The following is a 22,430-nucleotide window of genomic DNA, read 5'->3' on the forward strand; positions in this document are numbered from 1 at the left end:
AGCCCAGGCATCTCTCAGCCCCACTGGCATGACCAGTTGTTTCACGGAGCAGCTGGGATCTAGTTGGGACTGGCTGGCAAAGACCTGGCAACTTCCATGCTGCTCCCCCTCCCAGCCTTGCCACAAACGTCTGTGTGGGTGAGGGGGCTGCGTGTGGCAGCCTCAGCCCCACACCAGCAGCCAGAGCCAGGGCTAGATGGGTCTGTCTCTGTGTGGGCTCCTCAGAGGCAGTCAGGGCCCAAGAGGAACCAGGCACCTGGGCCTGCAGCACAGGAGGTCCTGGCTCCTGTGCCACTGTGATTTACTTGCTACCTGAGGATTTGAATTCCTCCCCTGTGCATCCCAACAACACCTAGTAATGATTTCTGGCCTTTCTGTACCACCACTCTGGATTTTACAGGCAGGAACTGGGGTGGGAAGAGGAAATGTGCTGCCCACGGTCACCCAACAAGGTCCCTGGTAGTCACTCTCCAAAGAGGCCTTCTTCCCACCCCATCCAGCCTTCCTCTGTGGATGTTGGGATGTATCCTGCACCTGTTTTGACATCCGTGGGTGTAAGAGACAGTCCGAAAATCCCTCATCTGCCTCACGATCATCGCCGAGGACAGAGACTGAGCACAGCAGTCCTGGCCTAGCTGAGGTGGGATGTCTGCCAAGTGTTGCCTGCGGGTGTGCCCGCTGGGAACTGGAACACATTCCTGAGGAAATTAGTGCAGGTAACAATGGACTGCACCGTTCTTGCTGCCCAGGCGGGAAGGACTGCACTGAAGGGGAAAGGAATGACCTGTCCTGCACACTGGTCTTGTGCGTCTGTCCTGTACCTGTTTCCCAAAGCAATGGACCCCATAACAACGGCTGTAGATTTCCCAACCTCTTGGCCAGTTGCCCCTCACTTCTGAAAAGGACTATAAAGGGACTTTCTGAAATAACCAAGTCTGAGATCTCCCCACGGAAAGAAGACGAATCTATTGGCAGAAGACCACGAGGACTTCGTCTCATCCGTTGGTAGCTATTGCCCCCCCTCTTTTTCTTCCTCTCTACTTTGTGTTTCTTTCTCTCTCTCTCTCTTTCTCTCTTCTATTGCATTACTGTGTTGTGGGCACTTAATAAAGGTGCACTGTTTTGATTAAAACTGAAATCTCTTGTGTCCTTTTACACTCTGAGATCGATAAACGAACCATCACGACCCCCGCTTGCATTAGCGGATCGTGACAGTGGGGAGGTGTAAACCAGTGCTAACTTCCATCACCCCAAAATGTGACCTCCTCCTCAACAGCACCATTTCCTCCCTTCCTGTTCAACCCCTTCAAATCGAGACACGGGTGACAACTTCCCTCACCTAACAGTGTGAGCAAGCAATTAGATAGAGGTAAGTAATTAATACAGCAGGTGTCAGACTGTGCCTCATCTTTCTTTAACAAATGGTGCATTTCCAAACTAATTAGACCAGCCGGTACTTGAGAGAGCGGAAAATCAACACAAGATTGTTTGAGCTAAGATTTTCTTCTCTAGCAATGCTACGTTCGTGCTGGAAGAGGAGAACAGAACATGTTAAAGTTAATGAAGGTGGGAAGAAAAAGGAAAAAACCAGCACCTAATTTTTTCCACCCTTTAGCAATACCAGTTGGTGCAATGAAAGATGGGTCGTATTGTTCCTGCTTTCTCAGAAGAAAAAAAGAAAAAAGCAAAGGAAAGCAATGGAGACAGATGTGCCGTCTCTTTCAAGAAACTCACCCACGGGATGTATTCAAAGCTGGAAAATGACAGGTGATGAAAAAAATGTGATGCAAAGTCACTGCTGGAGCAGTTGGAAGTGGGACCTGCCTATTCACCTGGAGAAATAGTAGAATCATAGAAACATGGAATATCCTGAGTTGGAAGGGATCCACGAGGAAGATCGAGTCCAGCTCCTGGCCCTGCACGGGACAACCCCAAAAATCACACGGTGCTGGTGTTTGTGCTGTCCTTCCTTCTGGCCAGGCTGCATGAGGGGGTGAAATCCAGCCCTGTCCTGTACAGGGCAGAGCGTGGTGATCACGGGCACATGCTGAAGGTGACCTGGGCAGAGATCAAGTGGCAGCTGGACAAATGCCTTTGCCTCCGTGTGGTGGCATTTTGGAGGTGCTGCACTGGCATTCCCTGGCTGTGCTGCACATGGGAACTGTGCAAAGCCAAGCCCTGATCCAAGCAGGAGCAGGAGATCCAGGATGATGCATCAGGTGGAGCTGCCTTAGCATGACCGGGGGTAATTTACACCATTAATAAATAGATTTACAGTGACAGCCTTTTTCCAAAGGCTTTTCCAAACCCGTTTAGCCCACTCACACCAGCAATGCTACCAGCCTGCAATTGGGAAGCCCTGGGTTTGGGACAGTAACAAGGGGCTGCCTCCCAGCACTCCCACACCACCTGATTCAGGATCGCATTTCAGCCCCCGGGAAGCAGCTGGAGGAGGGATTAACCCCTGAGTCTCTGCCCACAGCCACATCCATCCCAAGTGCTCATCGGTGATTTGGTCTCTCCCTCCTGATTCCCGATTTCACAAAACCCTTTGAGCCTAGGCAAAATATTTAAAGGACTGATTAAATATCGAGGAAATGGGAAACTTGTTAAAAGCGTGGAACTTACATAAATACAGCATTATTAAAATAAATGTGACTTTTAGCAAGGACAGCTCTCTCAGCTGGGCTGTGTTTACCTTAATTGTTTCCCTCCATTAATTACAGTCTGAGAGGAAGACTTGTGCAAATTGAAATAAATTAATCGAATTTGTTTAGAGTTTTGTGTGTCTGGCTTATGGGGATTGCAATTAAGCTGGTATGTTTGGTGTATTAAATTGCATTGCCTAGATCTATTCTTCCCTTTTCAATGTGAAAAGGCAGAAGTGAGTGACAATTAGAAGGTGAACAGGCAGGGTGAGTGATGGTTATTTCAGCTCCTGTGCCTCAGGAATTTAACTCATTGCAACTATTGAGGCTCATTCCTTAATAAATAGATCCCTGCTCTGTGAAATGAAAGATAAAGGGGAGAGGGTGGAGCAGAGGCCAGGGCACGTCCCAGCTCTGCCCTGGCAGGGGGAACAGTGATGTGGGTGGGAGTTCAGTCTGATTCTCCAGGAAAATCAGGCTCCGTGACTCAGCAGCCCTGTGTGCGTTCTCGCTCGCTCCCACCAGCAGCTGTCCAGTACCACCCATGTTTGACACAGGGAAAGAGGCTTCCAGGTATATCGAGGTCCTGGCAAGGTCTGTGAATATGGGAAATGAAATGGATGAAAGAAATGCATCTTCCAGTGGGGAGGGGAAGGGTATGCTCAACTCTCATTAGACATCAGAGAATCTACATCACAGTCTTTTTCAAGATGGTTATTAAAGAGGAAACCTTGCTTCACTGATCTCCTCCTGACTCAATCTTCTCTGGTGTTGTCCCAAACCAGCCACAGGAGCAGGCTGCATGGGAGTTTGCCCCAAGACCCTCTAGCCCCATGGAGAAGTGCAGCCAAACTTTGTGAGGGATTACAGCACAGACTAAGGAGAATCGTTCAGTTTCCTCTCTAGAGTAAAAGGAATTTTGGGAGGAGGAAGAAGAAAAAAGAAAATCCAAGTTTCGGTTGGTGGAGCTGTGCTGCACACCCAAAGTGACTCCTGGGGGACGATTCTTACAGCATAGACTCAGGCAATGGGGCCAGGCAGGAGGTGAGGAGGGTGTCCCAGAGCTGTGGGGGCACACAGAGACCCAGGGAACTGCTCTTCAGAGACATGGCCAGGGTGTAAGGTGCTTCACTCCCCTCCCTGCCTTGTGGCTCATTTATGAAACCACACGGGATTCAAAACTCACTTCCTGTCACTTCCCTTCCACCCCTCTCCCTCCGCTGCTGCCCTGAGCCATGCTCAGTCCAGAAGCCTTGTTGCTGTTTGTGTTTCTAGTGAAACCCATCCATCATGCCCCAACAGGAGCAGATTCCCGTGGGAAGTCCCCATTGGCATCGCTGTGCAGAACAGCCCTACACTGTTCTCACCTGCTCCCACTGCACTGGGCCCTGCTGGGAAGGCAGGAGGACACAGCCTCCTCCCTGGCCATAAATAGAGGGTGAGCAGGCGTGCCAGGGCCCAGCAGTGTCTGGCAGATATGTTTCCTGCAAGCAAACCTCTTCACCTGGCCATTGCCTGAGCCTAGATGATGTATGGAGTGGCTGGGCTGCAATAGGATTTCTACCCAGAATATTGGCTGGATGATAAAGGAGCCTGTCTGTGGTGATAATTGCACCATAAATAGCTCTGGGTTCGGCAGTGAAGAGTGAGGCATTAGAAAGCCTCACCCTCTGGATTCCTCCCACTTCCTTCCATCTTCCTGACTGCTAACAAGCGGGGAGAGCAGCTCGTCGGTTTTTACCAGCCACGAGAGGTTTATGGTGGTCAGACACAGCTGGGCACATTCCTGCCCATAAATCTTAATAGTGAGAAAGGAGAGAGGGGGGAAAAACCAGCCCAGTTGGGTGATTACTGAAAAGCAGCAGGTAGGACTGTGCTGTGGCACAGCTGTCCCTCTTCATTGTCTCTGCTGCAAAGACGTCGCTGTCTCGCTCCCTCCTCCAGACTTCCCCTGGCTCTTCTGAGCACTCCTGGGCATTTGGGGGTAACCATCCTCCTCACTCCACTGATGGAAACTGAAAACCTGCCAGCCAGCCCCAAACACTGAAAAATGAGAAGCTAAAACTGGGGGAGTGCTGTGAAAGTCAAGGCTGGAAAGACAATAAATTTGACCAGACTGGAAGCTCTCTCTGGCTCCTGTTTTTTTAAGCCTGCAGAAAGCACATGGATGCCTTGTCTTTTGTTCCCAAAAAGATGGGAAATGGATCTGACTTCACTGGTACATTTACCTCCTCTTGAATTCTGGAAGATATTGTAAAAATAGAGGGTTTAACCCCTCACATCAGGGCTTCTCACTCACATTAAATGCAGGTTCATCTGAGTTCTGTCCTCTGCACAGATTTACTCACTGCTCACAGCCAGCCACCAGGTACTTTGGGGAGTGTGGTGTAAATGGCAAAAGTGGTCAGGACTGAATGGAGGCACCTCCTCATCAAATTTTATTCATGGATCAGTGAATTGCCACTGAGGTTCTTCTTTTTCTTGTACACAGTGCCCAGATTTACTGCAGATAGCTAAAAGATGGACTGTGTGGCACAAATCCTTTTTACAAGCCCGGACAGCTTGCAAGATCCTGGGCAAAAGTTAAAAAAAAGTTTAAAAGTTAAAATTTGAGGATTCAGGCATGACATATCCCAAATGCTGTGAAAATCCAATTCTTGGTTCCTGGATCCCAGCTCAGACTGAGGGGTTACAACATCCCCTTGTGACTCAGACACACTGACATCACTACTGTTTTTCTAGGAAGGTGATTAAATCTATTTGTTTAGAATTTTGAAGGGTCCAGGAGTGAAGGAAGAAAATGATTCTCCTTCCTGGACACTTTATAAATCTCCCACAAATAACTGCAGTAGAAGGAAGCCAAGTTTTATTCTGAGATGGGAAAAGAGGTGCTTAAAAGGCATTTTTACAGGCATTGAGTAGAACTGGGGGAATCCATGCCCAGTGTCCACATTTCAGCAGAACCATTCAGCAGGGATGGAGGGCAGGGCTGGGGCTTGCACTGGCAAGAACAGGAGCAGCTCTCCCTTCTGTGCATGGTGCAATGAAGGCTGCTAAGAAGGCAGAAGCTTTTCAGCTCCTGTACAAATCCATAAGCTCCCCCAAACCTTCCTCTCCTGCACATCCAACAAATCCAAAGACCAAATATAGAGCATGATTTTTCTTCTTTTTTTTTTTTTTTTACTCCTTTTTTTTTTTTTTTTTTTTATTATTACCTTACTGGAGTATTTGAAGCAAAACTACCCTGTCTGAGCTTTGGATTTGCAAGTTTAGAGCTTTCACAGTTCCAGGTGCACCCAAAAAGATAAGGGAGCCTGGAGGTGTGCTGCTGTACCTAGAAATAGACAAATAAAGCTGTGATTAATTTGAAGGTAGTTCTTAATGCTCATTATTTCTTCATTATCTACTGCTATTATTATAGTGACCTCACCTAAGCTGACATAGGACAGCACAAACCCCTTAAAGCAAACTGGGGAGAGTTGTAACAAGCATTTGAAAATGCCAGAGATCCCAAAAGCTTGGGACCAGGGAGGGAATGACTGGGCAGAAGGGAGTGGTGTGTTCCTCCCTCTGGCTGCTCCTCTGCTGATGCCAGAAGCTGTGGCATGGCCAGCATGGCATGGGATGTGCAGAGCACTGCTCCCCGCTGGCGGATGTTGCTGGGACTCCTGGCAGGCGATGGGACTCCTGGCTTCATAAAGCAGATCCCAACATTTACTTGGCCAGACACAGAGGGAGGAAGAGAACCAGCCCAGGCTTTAAAAATATAATGAGCCTGAAGAGACAGCCTGGGAGCAGAGGGATCAGAGCTGTGGATGACTCAGTGGAATGGGGCGAGTCAGGGCTTTGTGGAAAAAGCCTTGGGAGAAAGAAGACAGAGCCGAGATGAGATTAATCAAGTAGCAAGAGCTGTGCAGACATGGCTATTCTTGGCTGTTTTATTAGAAGGGAGATTACTGCCTATGGTTCCTCAAAATAAGTTTCAAGGCAATTAAACAGGCTTTTCAACGGGTCCCTTCCTTACTCAGCAGCTCTGCTTCATTCAGCTTGTCTGGCACAGGGGTGGATTTATGTGAGATTGGATGTTCTGGGTCTGGAGAAGCAGGAAATCCTCATGGGGGGGATTTCCATCCATGCCTGCTGCACTGGCCCCCAGTCAGTGCAAACTGCCCCGCCCTGAGCTCTGTGCCCTGTTTCTGCTGCCTTTTCCCTGGCAGCTGCTCTGCCTGTGCTGACTGAGCAGGCAGCTCTTCCTCCTCCTGCCTGCTCAAAGCTGGGCTTGGAAGTCCTGTTGACAAGAGGGGGTGAGGTGGGAGCACTGTGCCACCAGCATCCCAACTCACTGGCGAAGACACAGGGCTGGTGCACCCACGAGCCTACTCTGGGATGGGCACAGCAAATACAGCCAATTTTTGGCACAATAAAATTAAAACCAGGCCCACATAACGTTTCTGTCACTGCAACAAATGAGTTCCATGGTTTGGAGCTGAAATAAGCTGTCAATGTTTGACTGTCTCTGGGAGTTAAAGCTTTATGCAAATGGTAGTGAGATTTTAGTCCAGGACAGGAAAAAAGACATCCACTCTGAAAGTTATTAATTTTCTTGTCCTTATTTTTGAAAGTCATTCCCTGCATTTTATTTTGTCAGCTTTCTCTCTCTCTTGAAAGCTCAATACCACCCACAGCACCGGGTACTGCTGAGCTCTGGCTCTAAGTCAAATCCACTTACCTTCAGGGAGATGGAAACTAATCAATGAGGAATATTAAACAATATGAAAGCCTCAATGATTTTTACATTTCCCACAAAGGTCAGAGTCCCCCTGGCAGCTCCACGCTAACACTGAGCTAAAGGTGGCAGAGGGAGATGACATATCTCAGAGAAAAGCTCTCATTCCTCCGTTTCCTGCAGAAGATGTTTTCCTGTGTTAAGGAAAAGATCCCGCTGCTGAGCAGCCTCAGGCTGGCTGGGCTGCTGGGCTTGTGCTGAACTGAGTTTCGATTTTGCAAGTGCTCGTGGGGAGCCCAGGCTGTCTCAGGTCTGGCTTGCAGGTGTGGGTTTGCAGGGGAATGGGGTCCAGCTGCTTTTTCCAGTGCCTTTTCCCAGTCTGAGGGACTCCAGTGTTTTGCTGGGAGCAGGATGATGCATCCAGGCTGTCCCAGGGATGCTCAGCAGAGCTTATCAGTGGGATTTTCAATTGTCTGAGTATAACTCATCTGCCCAATAGCTGCTGCCTGAGGCTGGGGGTTTCACTGGGTGCCTGACAGGAGATTTTAGCCCAGATTCAGCCCTGGGTGCAGCTCTTGATTTGGCACCTTACCTCCCTTTCCAAAGGTGCTGGGATGCAAGGAGGGCTCTCATGCCCCACTCTTCAAGGGAGGGTTCAGGATGCAGCCCAGCCCACGGCAGCAGGTACCTATTAACCACAGAAAAGTCACAGAAATATAAATCCTGAAATATACCCACACCTCTGTTGTTTTTTTCTGTACAGGTCCTTCTATTCCTCTAGCAGCAATAAGAATTTTAAAAATTCCAAGGTGAAGATTAATTTTCTGATTTTGCACTTATTTTTCTTTCTGAGAAATCTTACCAAGTCACTTCTCACTGGGTCCAGGGCTTCTGTCTCTGTTTAAGGATGATGACACTTAACTTTCATTTCTACATCCAGTAATATGAAGGGGTTGATAATGTTGAAGCACCAGTGTGAGAGACTTCCCAAAGGGATACCAGTAATCAATTGATCCTTTTTTCCATTCTAATAGCAACCTGGTTAAAATCTAAGTCTTTTATCTTGAGCATTGGTGGCAGGGCTGAAAAGCTGCTGACACAATGGTTCAATACAGCAAGAACTGCTCAAGACCCTTTTGTATTTAAGGTTTGTGAAAAACCACTGCAATTAGCAAAACAAGAGGAGGAGAACAGCAGGAGGGACCTCGAATGATGCCAAACTGCAGCAAGGCAGTGCCCACTGGATGGAAAGCCAAAGAGCCAGGAGATTCTGGAGATTGCTGTGAGCCATTGCATTTTCCATTCCAATTATTTCTGTCAAGTGCATTGTTAACTGACAGAAGTTGGTCCCCTTCAAGTTTCTTGACAAGCAATATATTGGTAGAAAGGATGAAAACCAGCAGGTGTTAATTCCATCTCAATGCCCCTCCTTTCCCATCCCAGATCCTCCCATCTTCTTCATTTGCTTCTCTTAATAAGATTTTGTATATTGCTACTGCACCTGGTTGCACACCACGCTTATGAACTTAATGTGCAAAGTTAAATGTAAACAGGATTAAAAAAAAATCTTAGCAATTATAAAGCACTTGCAAGCATTCTCCCTCCCTCACTTTGTTAGCAGACTCCTCACTTCGCCTGTCTTGCACATCCAGCATTGCAGTAATTTTTGGGGCTGGCTTAACTCCTTCCAGACATTTCAGCTCAAAAAAGAGCATTAATTTCTGTGATAGAAGTGGCATGAGAAAATGGAAAGTATTTGCCTTTATTCAACAGGAATGGAGGAAGGAATGAAAGCAAACTACATTAAACTAAATTCAAAAATGTCAGGTGAAGTTTTGTCTCCTTAGAACCAAGGACAAACATTTCTTAAACATTCTGTGACTTCAGAGAAAGACAAAAACCACAGCTGTAATTGCCTTTACCTGAGCAGAATGTGACTGTCAATCTTTACTCCTCGGGTGATGTGCTTCTGTGCTGCTATAATCTTGGATTTTTTATTCTGAGACCTTTAGTAGAGATGTTTAATTATCCATCTCATTTGGAGCCGCATCAGGTTTGGTGCAGGAAAACATTGGTGCCGTCATTCCCATGGGATCAGAATTTAAAGTATATGTCTGGTCAGCATTTAGGAATAAAGACCAAGTTTCTGTGACTCAGATCCTTCTTAGTGCAGCTAAACAACACTTACTGAACTATTGTGCCTTGGTGGAAGCATCTGTCATCAGAGCCTCACAGCCTGGGAAGGCAACTTGAGTTGTTTGACCCCCCCGACCTCCTGTGGGAATGATTGACTCTGAACACAGCTTGCTCCTCTTTAGCTGCCCAGCGAGGAGTATCTCACTGTCAGGAGAAGAGAGAGACTTAGAAACAGCACATTCAGGTGGAATTGGGGGACATTTAGGAAAATCCAAGTCTAGGGGCTGCAGGCTGTAGCAGGAGGGTGATCCACTGCTTGTGCTCCCACTGGCCAAAGTGCCCTGCAGAGCCTGCCCAGTGCTCCTGCTGAACACCAGGTGCTGGCATTTTGGGGTTTGTAGCTGTAGCTGTATTTCAAAGCCTTCTGAGAGAAGCAGAAATTGCTCAAGAATACAGCTAATTGACAGGAAGTCAAAGTTTTGGCTGGCAGGAGGAACAGTTTGGCCTGAAGGTACCTGGTGGCTGCTGTTGGTGCAGTGTCCCCGTGGGGTGCTCCAGGGCCAGCTTCCACCTGGCCATTGGCTCCCTCACCGTAGCACATGGCCACTGGCCACCACAGCAGAGTCAGAGGCTGGCTTGCAGGGCCACAAGGAGTTGTTTTAGCCCAGCCAGCCACTGCTGAGACACACCTTCTTCTTTCTAATTCTCTTGAACTCTCAGCGGGCTGGCACCTTCTAATTTGCTGTTTGTTGCTGCTCTCCTAGAAGTCCAGCTGACTGCTCTGTTGGTGCCAGCAGATCAATCTCACTGAAATAGACTTATTTTTCTTCTCATCTTGAAGAGGTTAGTTTTCCAAACATCTGTGCTTACCTGCTGAGCTGAGTGAGATTGCTCTCGCTCATCCATGCTGCTCTCGCAAGCTGCCAGGCACATCCTCAGCCCAGTGCAGAGCTGGAAGAGAGACCTGAGGCTGGCCAACAGCTGGATTTTTATGTGTGTGGTGGGAGAGTGGCAAGGGACGAACACACAAGAAAGAAGTCCATAGAACTATTTTCAATGTCATTAATTTTACAGTTTATTAAATTGAGTTTGTCTTGATGAGATATGGTGGGAGACCACGCAGGCTGGGCTCACACAGAGCAGCCATGGAAGGAAGGACACACTGCAGTCCAGCCTGCAGAGGTGGGGCTACCACACCTCTCACCTCAGGAGAACTTTTAGGGCCTCTAAATTTAAGGATCCGCATAATCCACCTCCCTGGGAGCATTTGCACATTGCGGTCTGTGCACATGTTGTGAAAGGAACTCATCTGCCCTATTCCAGCTCCATCCCTGTCCCTCTCACTGAGTGCAAACACACATTGTCCTCTGTTCCACTGTTCAAGCTTTGTACTGGCCAGCTGGAGCACCTGCATCACCCCCCTCTGCCTCCCGGGAGCAATCCAGCTGTTTGCATTCCTGATGTTTGCTGGCACCTCTGTAGGGCACAGGATGAATTTTGCATGTCAGGTGTCATCTGGCCTTCAGGGGACCATCCTTCATGGTGAAGCAAGTGACCCCCTGCAGCCTGATCCTGTCAGAGAGGGGCTCAGCTGCTGCCTGGGGTGGTGGGAGGTGGGCAGCGAGCAGTCCCTGCACAGCCCCTTCCTTTCCTCAGCATCCACACTGATTCTGGCACACTGCTAATGCAGTAAAGCTTTGCCTCTTATGTCTTTAGAAGGGTCAGGGCAGAGATATCCTAGAAACCCAAGAAATCATGGTCATAAAGGAAGAGCATGTAATTTAGTACTTTTTTGAAAAACCCAAGTCATTATTTCCTCAACACCAGAATTTGCTGAAAGCACTCCAAGTTCTGTTTTGCGAGTGCCACGGAACAAAATAATTGTGCAATTAGTAATGCATCTCACACTCCATGAAATGAAAGATTTTTTACTTTCAACAAGTACAAAATGTAGCATTTTGCTTTTCCATGGTGGGAAAGTACTGGCCATTCCTTCCCCCTCCTCCCTATTTTAAGTGCACGGCCGTATGTAATTAATAAAGATGATAATAAATACGCTTCACAAAGCAGGAGTGTGAATGGCACAGGCACAACGTGGATAGCTTGGGATTGCCAGAGCAGCTGGCAGCTTCCAGATATTAATTATAGCTCCCTGTGGAGGAGCTGTGCCCTCTCCAGCCCTGTCCAACACTGCTCCCAGGCACTGTGAAAGCAGGGCTGTTCGCCCACGGTCGAGCAGCATCTGGGTGGCCAAGCTGGGGTGGAAGCCCAGGTGCTGCCAGTGCAGGGCTTGTGTGTGCAGCCAGCAGCCCTTGGTTACACGAGAGGGCTGCTGTTAATTCAGTGGCCAGAGAGGTGTTTCTGGAGCTCCAGCATCCCCACAAGAGACCAGCCCATGCATGAGAACAAATGTCCCCTCAGTGCTGGCCTGGCCCATGGGAAAGGCTCTTGCCTGGTTTGTATTTGGAGGCAAACAAAGCTGTTGCCTGGGCGATGGCATCCTCCTCTCTGCTAGGTACTTCTGGATAAACAGCTTTCCCTGCTCTTCAGCTCACGGCACACTGAGCCTGCTGCTGTGATGGGAAGCTCTACCAGACCCCTTTTAGAAATTATCCTGCCCAGCAGTGTGCCTCTCTCTCCTGGCTGTTCAGCTGCAGCGTGCTGGGAGAAGGAGAGGAACAGCAGGGGCATTGCAGTGTGTAGTACGCAGAGATGTGGGATGCAGGAGCAGCACCTGGCAGAGCACACTGCACACTGCTGGTGACACCCAGACCCTAGCACAGCGATGAGGCTTTAGTGTGGATTGGAGCCATGAGGGAACCGAGGGCACCGTGAGCTGCAGTGGGCAGGACAGTGTGGCATGGCAGGAGCTGGGCACAGCTGGGGATGAGCTGCACCCACAAGGAGAAGTTCAAGCCCACTGCAGAGCCTGTCAAGGGGTGTGCTCCCACCCATGATGCAGGAGGAGATCCAAGCATGGGGCCTGTTGGACTCAGCCCTCAGTCACCCTGGTGCTGCATCCGACGTGAATCACTGACCTTCAGCTGCAAACCAGCACCATGCAAGCAAGTTCATTTAATTACACATATTTAAATTGCTTTGTACACCACACCATACTCAGCCCAGCTGTGAGAAGGGCAGTGGGGAATTTAATTCTGGTGATGCAGCTCTGTCTTGTGGCTACCCAGGGCATCTCTGGAGCTGTCCCTGGCCCCTCTCCCTTGCACACTCTGCTGAGCCCGGCAGCCCGGCCGTTTCCATGGCACGCCGGCAGTGTTTCAGAGGAAGGGCAGGGAGGGCAGCCCTGGAGGGATGTGAGCGGGGGCTTTTTGGTGCATGCTAATGAGATGGAGCCCAGCAGAAAATGGAGCCAGCAGGGGTGGGCAAGCAGGAGCCGGGAGCAGCTTATCACTCCTTGGCAGAAAGGGATGCTCGAGGAGACGGTGGCTGCTACATAAATAAATAAAGCAAACATCAAACACCTCGACTTCCCACAGTTCCTGGCCCGTGTGCCTTCCCCAGGGGTCCCAGCTGCGTTTTCCCTCCAGCAGCTGATGCGGGATACTGCAGGCAAGTGGCAGCAGGCAGGGGTGCTGAGATTGCTTTTTGCCTAAAAACTAAATTGGAAATTAAACACTGCTGTAATCACAAAAGAACCAGAGTCCTGGGGGCTGGAGCAAGGCCTGTCAGTGTGATAAAAAGCCCATGGACTATATTTCCCTGAAAAGGAAAGGCCTGTGCCAAGAAAAATCTGGAGGACAGGAGACTTGAGGTGCTTGGACCGCTCGTCTGGCTCTGAAGCCAAAGGCATTCACGGTGCAGGACGTGGTGTGACCGGTGCTGAGCGTCCCCTCACGCCTGCTAATGTGGACTGACAATTTCTGGAATAGCAAAGCCTTCTGTAAAACGGCATAGGAGGGGCATGGGCCACCCAGCAGGCAGAGAGCCTCCTGGCTTAGTCCTCCTTGTGTGAGCAGCTGCTGCTGGACAGCATTTGTTGGGGAGTGCTGGGAATGGGGGTCACAAGTGTGGCACTTGGAGCTGGGGTTAGGTGAGAGGGGAGAGTGCATTGTGCTGCCCTGCCAGGGCTTTGCCCCAGTGCAGAGCTGGTGTTTGTGCAAGTTTTGGGTGAGTCTGGGGTGGAGCAGACGTGTTCTCCTCTACTTTTGCAAGTTCTCAAAGACCCTGCTAAAGAAATGTGGCCTCACACCTCCTTCACAAACACACATGCATAGCACTTTGCTTCTGCAAGCACGTGGGGCAGGGTCAGCGTCACCAAAAGTGGTCTGTGCTCTGACCTCAGTGTCAGCAAAGGCCAACTGAATAAAAGAGATGTATTTTCCCTAAAGACCAAGAGGCACAAATAGTGCTCGAATCTTAGGGATAAACCAGAATCCTGAACATGAGTGGATGCTAGATGTCAAGGAGAGAACTAAAGGTCGGGAAGGAAACACCACAGGGAGATGGGATGAGCTGCCAGCTGGCTGTGTGTCCATTGCACCAGGAACTGGCCAAGAGACACTTCCCTTTGACAAAAAGCACGCCAGGTCTGCCAACAGGAAAATGTGTAGCAGGAGAGACAGGGATGGAAGAAATGGTCACAGGAACTATATAGTTACAGGAGGAGGTGAAGTGTGGGCACTCCAAGAAGAATGGATCAACAGCCCTCAATATAAAAGTATAAATGTATATAAAAATATAAATGTAGCATCTCTGTGCTCATGGAGGCAAAGAAAGGCAGTAACTCCTCTTCACATGGCTACCAAGCTTTATCCATGGGTGCTGACCAGCTTTTCTCCCCTCTGGAGGGAAAGAGGCAATGCTATCCCAGTTACCTATCCAAGACCTACCTCAAGCTCTCATTTTTTCGGTTGCTCTGCATCACTTTGGGTTCCTCAGCCTGTCCAGAGAAAGTGCCTCACATCCTTCCAGCTGCTACACTGTCCATTTTCAGCTTGTGGCTCACCTTCACCTGCCTCTTGTGCTAGGCAAAAGCACCACAGTCTCCTCTCTTGGTCTCCTAACAAACTTTTGTTGGCTCCACAGATTGTGTTTCAGGTGTGATGTGAAGCTTCAGTGCAATCCAATCAAACCAATAGTCCCTGGTTGACCATTCCTATTCAGAAAAATCTCTTCCAGTGAAGTTATCACTTCAGCAGACTCAGAGGAGAAGCTTTATGAGGCATCTGAGGATTTTCATGCTAATGAGTTCCAGTCCATCATCAATTCCTCACTGCTTGAGTTTCACCTGCTTGTGCACAAAGTCAGTGATTTCTATCGTAAACCCTTCTTCATTCACCATCTCTTGCCATCCTGAAAGGTCCAGATAAAAAAGAACTGGAAAAAAAGCAAAAAGAGAGCTTTTAGCTCCAGATTAAGAGATGTCAGAGTCTAGGTCATAGAAACCACCACAATATTCACTTTGTGCCTTCCTTCCAAGACACTTCTGCTACTTTATGTGCTTTTGAGATGACTTATAAGGGAATGGGAATGAAAATCCTAATTACCATTTGTACAAATATCAGGTGATAGAGAGCCCAGAAAACCTGTTCAAAGTTTCAGAAGGAGCTAGAAGGACCAAGAAATCTTGAGAGGTTCTCGTCTGATTACAGGGAAGTTGACCACCTGGTTAGTACATCTCCTTCTCACTGGTGAAGCTTCAACAGTGATAAACCCCACCTGTTTCTCCCCATCCATAAAATAAAAAGCTCCAAATCCTTTCTCCAGAAAAACAGTATTCGAAGCGATTATCCCCAGACCGGTTGTTATCAATAGGTAGCAAGGAGGGTGAATTTATCCTGAGGATGTTTTCCCAGAAGGCCTAGAGAAGAGCAGCCAACCTGGTTCATGGTCCTGCTTGTTGTTCTCCAGAACATTTTGCCTTGTGACATCAGCATCCACCACAAAAATCCAGGCAGAGCTGTACCTGGGGGGTCGTTGTGAAATGATGCATTCCTGGCGCTGCCTGGTTGGACCCACTTCCATCCTGCTTTCTTTGCTCCAGAACGAGCTGGGCTTATCAGTCTCAGCTAATGATGCTGGTTCTCTCCTCAGTTTCTGGCAGGAGTGTCAGCTTTTGTCTTTCCCTCCCTTTCAGTTTTGATGCTCCTGTTTCTTCCCTTTCCCTGCCTCCTCCCCTACCCCCGCGTGCCACCATCCTTTGATGAGCTGCTCTTATTAAAGACTGAAGGGGATTTGCCACGTGTCACTTTCAAAGGTCCAGGGGCAGGAAGCTTTAATTGCCAGATTTTTCACACAGGGTGTTAAAATTTATTAAAGTCAGTTTCTCTGATTTCCTTTTAATGAGATGACGACTGTGTGTATGAGATAACAGGTTCAAATGGTGGGAAACTCGAGAGGGTTTTAGTAATCAGACGAGGAAAAAAATAAAACCCAAACCTGTGCTAGATCTCATGTCTTAAGGACTTACTTTGCAACTTAATTTAAAGGTAAGAAACTGGGATCATTCTTCAAACAGTACAGCCAGGCTGGCAGTCTTCTTTTGAAAGGGCTTTCCTTGGGAAAGGAAGCAGGAGGTGGGCTTTGGGTATTGTTTGATTGTCAAGACACTTTTGACACTTCAGTCACTGTTTCTCCAGGAATGTGGCTGCCCCTGTGGAAACAAAGATGGGGTGATGAACAGTTTGGGGTGCATTAAATGCAATTCCTTGTGCTCAGTGTTACCTAGATGGGAGATAGTTATCCTGTGCTCCAGCAGCCCCAGGCAGCACCGAAGTGTCAGAGGCAGCAGGGAGGCTAAACTCTCTGTTCATGAGCCCAAACCCTGTGGTCAGGAGCCCAGACCCTGTGTTCAAGAGCCCTTGCAACATGAGCCAGTGCCCCAGGAGCACACATAACCCCACTGACAGCCACAACCAGCTGCAAGTGGGACCACATGAATCTGGGTAAAAAGAAAATCCCTTCCAAACTGGGACACTCTAAAAACATTGAAGCCTTCGAGAAAAAAAAGCAAAAAAAGCTGAAAAGCAGAACTTTTTGCCTTGGCCACCCTGGCTGCTCTCCTCCCTCACTTCATTTCCCTGCTCCTCCTTTCACTTTCTGCTACCTTCACGCGGGATTCTGCTGCCCTACTTTTGTCCAGCCTTCTCCTAGAGATAAGATAAACGCTATTTTCACTTAACAAGACTTGATTGCTGAAAGCAATAGGAGGCAGTTCGTTTGGAGCCAGCAAATTAATTGAAATCTAAATGTACATAGTCAGTGTATTGCAGGGAGAACAATTATCCTGTCGTCTGGCCCCTGCCACGCAGGCAGCTGGGCTGGGCTGAGCTGTGTGAGCAGGAGGAGCTCACACTGCCCTCGTCTCTCCTGAAGTTCCTCCCTCAGCTGCTTTTAGCCCACTTTCATCTTGCAAGAGAAAGCTCTCCATGGCTGTAACTGTAAATTAGAGCAAGAGGATGTGTCCTGGGACTTTGGCACTGGTGGGACCCAAAGTTGTTTTCTAAACATCAGTCACACATGATGAGATCTTCCTCCTTACTCCTCTCCTCCTTAGGGAGGGCTTGTGCTGCATGTGAAAATGGAGTCTGTGTAATATCCACTGGCTGAATGGATTCCCTGCCCTTGGCAGCATTTATGAGGATAATCGGTTATGGACACACGGTGGGAGCTGAGACCTGGGGAATTCATTGTTCCTTAAGTTATGTTTATACATGACAAACAGCAGAGGGAAGGAGGGCAAAGCAGTCAGCCAATGAAAGGAATATTCCATCATAAGAAAGATCTTCCATGACTTTTAGAGCCCATATGTGCTTTTGGTCCTGCTGAGGGAGCCACTGAGGCTTCTGTACCACCAGGTCCCTCAGGAGCTGGGCTTGATCCCTCCCATCACTTGAGGGGACACCTCTCATCAGTCTTAGAGTGCCTAGGGACTAGAGTATAGGGAAAAACCTTGGAATGTTTTCTCTCTTAAAATGGGTGAAAATGGGAAAATCTCAGGAACTGAACAAGCACTGATCTGAGCCATGGAGGAGCACCCAGGTCTCCAAGTACTTCCAGGGTAACTTGCACTTTGGGCACCCTCTCTCCTCCAAAGGACTGCTCAGAGCTCCATGACTGTCATGAGAGGTGCACCGGGGATGTGCAGCACCCTGGATCTGAGCAGCAGGAAGACACCCCCTCACCCTACGGGGTCATCCCTGGCCTCACTGACATCCCTCAGCTCTTCAGAAACACCTCACTAAAAACCTACTGCTCCACAATTTACATACCAGGGCACTGTAGAAAACAACCCAATCCAACACACAACCCACCCAGAAGTGGTCAAAAGCAGGAATTACGTGCCAGTCTCTACTGGAGAGGTAACAAACCCATACCATGTTTTCCTTGCTGCCCCTCACTGCCTCCAAGCCAACTGGCACAAAGATGCTGCTTTCTTATTCCTGGACAAATTATGCTTTTTAGCTTTCCCTCCCTGCCAAGCGTGGGAGGAGCCCCACGTGTCAGCCCGATAGGATTTCCGAGGATTTCTGTTCTCGTCCCAGCGCCTCTCGGAGCCAGCAAACCTGGTGCTCGTATGAATTTTCTCTCACCTTCGGGAGCTACTGACAACGGGGACGGGGGTGATGTCCCAGTTCCATAGCTGGCAGATCCAGAGAGAGCCAGGCACGTTTGCAGGGAGCAGCTGAAGCTCATTAAATCCGAAAAGTAACACCTCCGGAGCGCCCCGGCGCTTCCCGCTGCTCCCGGCGCCTCGTGCTCCGGCTGTGCGGGGACGTGCTCCAGCACAGCTCCTTGGAGGTACTCGTTATGCACCAGCGTCTGTTTTATCACCCTCCCCTCTCTTACTTTCTCCTGTCTACCAGCTCAAAGTCTCCTTGGCCCCTTCTCCATCTTGCTTCCCTCCTTGCCTCAATTTCAAGGCGTATTTCCCAGGCAGGCTGAAAAACTTCTTGGGGATGCAACTTTGGCCCAGCTATTCCAGGGAGGGAAAAACCCTCTTGTGCTTGGCTCAGTAACTTTTCAAATAAGATTATGAACTCCTGGGACAGCTCAGAGAAGGCATTTCATAGATAAAGGCTGTTTAGGTCACAGTGGCCACTGCACTGCTGGTAGGCACGAACATAAGTGAGGCTGGGAAGTATTGCCAGCAATATTGCATTCCCAGTTATTCCAGTTCCAGGTCAACTTTCCCCATGATGGCTGGCCAGGATTGTGCATAGCATTTTTGGTATCACCAGAGGTTTTTCCCTCATGGAATTCTTGCTGTGACCCTTGAACATGCTTGGGGTTTTTTAAAACTTTCCTTTTTTAATGACTGGAGTATTGTCCCATTAGGGGCAAACATCTTCACTGTGATCTGCAAGCATACCCAGATCTTCATCTGCTCTTTCCAGCAGTAGGGAGTTCTGCAGCCAGTCCCTCAATCATGATGTCAAACCACAGCCTTTCATCCTGTCTATTTCCCACATTTAAAGTCTTTCAATTCTTCATGTGATTTAATGGTGGTTGCAAGATAAATCTTTCACAGAAGCTCTGTGTGTGTGTTCCTTCCACTGGTTGTGCTTTGCAGTACAACTCATTATCTTCTCTTTAGATGTCTCACTTTGACAACTTTTCTTTTATAGTCATTTTAGCTAATGAGCTGCCCCACAAAATCAAATGTTTTTGTGAAGCTCATTTACATGAAACCTACCACACCTCCCTCCCTTAGAAACACAAGCAGCTTCAGAAGGAAAACAGACCAACAAAACACATCACAGCAGTCTGTCAAGATCTCTCTTTTGGGTTTTTCTCTGGTTTGCAGACTGCTTGCAGGAGTTTGGTTGTTTCTTCCTGGCCTGGAATTAAGCTGTATCTTCTCTTGCTGGCACAGAGCACTACCTGATGCACTACAGTAACCAAAAAGTATTTCCTGGCCTGCAAAGTAATTTGTTTTGCTCATTTCAGGACATGCATTTTGGAGTTTTGTCTCTGCTCAGTGATAGAAAGTCTCCCTTTGCAGTGTCCTAATTCCTGTTAACGTTAATGTCATCCCCCTCCCTTTTGCACCGGTCTCTTATGAAGCCCCAGACACATAATTCAGCAGTTTTTAGGCTCTCTTTTGACCCCTTTTAATCTCCCTCCCATTATTCCTGCACAGCAGCCTGCTGTCTCTGCCAGCAGCTGAAGAACTCTGTGCTGTTGAAGGGATTAAGCACCAGTCCCACAGGCTGGGATAAGGAAGCTTTCCTGCCTACACGCCTGCTTGGAGCACAGCTCAGGAGCCAGAAGGAGGAAGGCACTGAGTGTTTCCCCTCCTACCCGTGGTATTAAAAGCAATCGAGTGCCTTTTTTCCCATCTTCCCCAGAGTTCCAGGAGAGGATGCAGGCAGTGATGGGATGCAGGCAGTGACAGATTCCGAAATCCCAGCCGTGCCTCCTGCCCCAGCTCTCCCAGCAAAGCCCTCCCTACTCTCCCAGCACGCCTTTCTAGCTCCTGGCAATCTCCCAGTTCCTCCCAGTCCAGCCCAGCTCTGCAGCTCATAGTTGGGGTGTTAATCCTCTCTCCACCAAGCTCCAGACACAGACCTTTACACCCCACCGTGCCCACGTGTGGCCCTCTGTGTGGCAACAGGCAACTCTGGGAACAACAGGGATGAGGTGCCTGTCTTGGAAAGCCATCCCTGTGCCCTGTGGAGAGAGGCAGTGCTGATGTCCTGAAGCCCCAGCTAATTACAGGACCTAGCAGGTTGGACTCAGAGCATTTGCTGCAAAGCCATACACCTGGGCTTTGCATTTCTTAAGCTTGAAAATGTCTTTCTGAATTATCTTTCTGGCCCTTTCAAGAAACACAGAGGGGGTGTGGGGTGACCTGCTGATTGTAGAAGAGGGGAGCCCCCTGGGAGCCAGGATGCTGGGAAGTGACCTGTCCTTCCACCTGGACTTCTCATGGAGCACCACTGATCCCATGAGGATCTTTTTGTTTGTTCGTGGTTTTTTTTCAGAAAGGAACAGGGGATGCAACCCTTTCTGTGCCAATTGTTCTGTAAGAGGATCCCAGAGTCACTGGAGCAGTGTTCAAACTCTTACTGCTTTCTGGTTAATCAGCAAATGTACTAAAAATGTGGCATATGGTCTGTGAGGGGTGGGGAGATTTCTCTTACACCAGAGTGAAAACACTTCTTCAAATGAAACCTAAAAGCTGATCACACTGTGGTCATGTGGCTGTGTCAGGATCCAGTCAAAAGATATTGCAGCAGAGATGGAGATATGTGACATCTTGCTGAATTCTGCCAGATGTCTGGTGGGATCTCAGAGCGGGTTGTTAGAGCCTAAAATTTGCTTACAAGTCTCTGAAAGTGTGTGGCTTGTGACTGCCCCGGTGGCAACTATAACCCATCTCCCATCAGGGATGTCAGAACTTGGGCTGGGGCAAAGTGGCCACAGAGGGGTTAACTTAGATTTCCCTTTGATTGCTCAGTGAATGCAGTAGTTTAATTGCTTTCCTTTGGAAAGAACAATTAACAGCACCAGGGGTTATCCTTTCATCTTGCCATGTGGATTATCACACCAAAGGGCATTGATGAGGACACAAAGGTCCTCGAATTTCTTTCTGCAAAGAGCTGATCTTTGTGCTCATATTTGATTTTTTTTGAGGGGTTTCTTCTTTACTTTCAAATAGCACGCAGGTGCACACAGTGCAAACAGGAATGCACACAATGCTCTCTTTGAACATATCAATTGCTGCCCATTTAGGGAGATCAATGCTTCCTCTAAAAGACCTTGTGAGGTTAGATTGCTTCCAATATTTCCCCAAATATCCTCCACTCAAAAAGTCCATCAGGAGCTAGGAGTATACACAACTCACTACAATTCAACTGCTTCCTTAGAGGAAAAAAAGTTTTCCCAACTCTTCACCATCTCTTCCTATTCGGCTGAGCCAGGACTTCAGCACACAGATGGGAAAGAAAATCCCAGCAGCCTTTAGCCAGTCTTTCCTCATGTTTATTAGACTGGCATTAGAGATGCTGATGAGCGCTGTCAATTAAAAGCCCTAAAAAACAGACAGCATGGAAACCACCTCTGTGGCAAGGAAAGAGCCATGGGGTTCCTCAAACCCCCTTTGAGAAGGAGACCCTGTGGGCAGGACAGCACTGGTGTGGCCACAGCATTGCAAAAGGGGGGCAAAAGGGGATGCCTGGACTGCTGACCCCATCCCATCCACTGCTGGACCCCATGGCACAGACCAACCTCCTCGTGTCACCCTTGTCTGCATACACAGGCTGGAGATGGGATGAAAGTGGCAAGGATGGAAATGAAATATGGATACAGTGGGCTGGAAGGGACTTTGTCTCTCCCAAAATAAAAGAAAATAAACAAATCAAAAAGCCCTTTCCAAACCTAAGTCAGTGGTTGATTTATTCAGAACTCTTTATGGAAATCTCAGTTGTTGTCTAACCAGTAATTGTGGTCCGTTTGGAGCTGGCCCTTGGCTGTGAAAGGTGCCTTCAGAAAGCTTTAAATCCCATCCCTCTGCCCTGCCTGTGGGGTTGTGCTCTGTGCTGTGGCTTCCCAACCACAGCTGCTATCCAGCTACACAGAGGAGAGGCAGTGAGAGGCCATTATATTTTAATAGCAATAATATTCAGCACTTAGGCAGGTGTTAGAGGGCTCACTTGAGCTGTTGAGTGTCCCCTGCCTGTGATGAGTGCCAGCGAGCACAGAGCTCTGGGCTTCCCTCCTGAACCACAACTGCTCCTGCGCTCACTCCCATGTCACATGGTGGCCTTGACCTCTTCCCCTTTGCTCTGTCTCCAGGCTGGAGGGGACACGAGCTGAGATCCCCCACCAGTGGGACTGGGACCTCAGCTTTCACAGAACCTCCCCACATCCAGAGCTGAGCTGAGTCAGTCTGTGGACAATGAGTGCGAGCAACCTGCGGCAGGTGAAGACTCGTGGTAAATTCACCCCTCTGCAGT

The sequence above is a fragment of the Aphelocoma coerulescens genome, chromosome 13, assembly GCF_041296385.1.
Source record: "Aphelocoma coerulescens isolate FSJ_1873_10779 chromosome 13, UR_Acoe_1.0, whole genome shotgun sequence".
Lineage (NCBI taxonomy): Eukaryota > Metazoa > Chordata > Aves > Passeriformes > Corvidae > Aphelocoma > Aphelocoma coerulescens.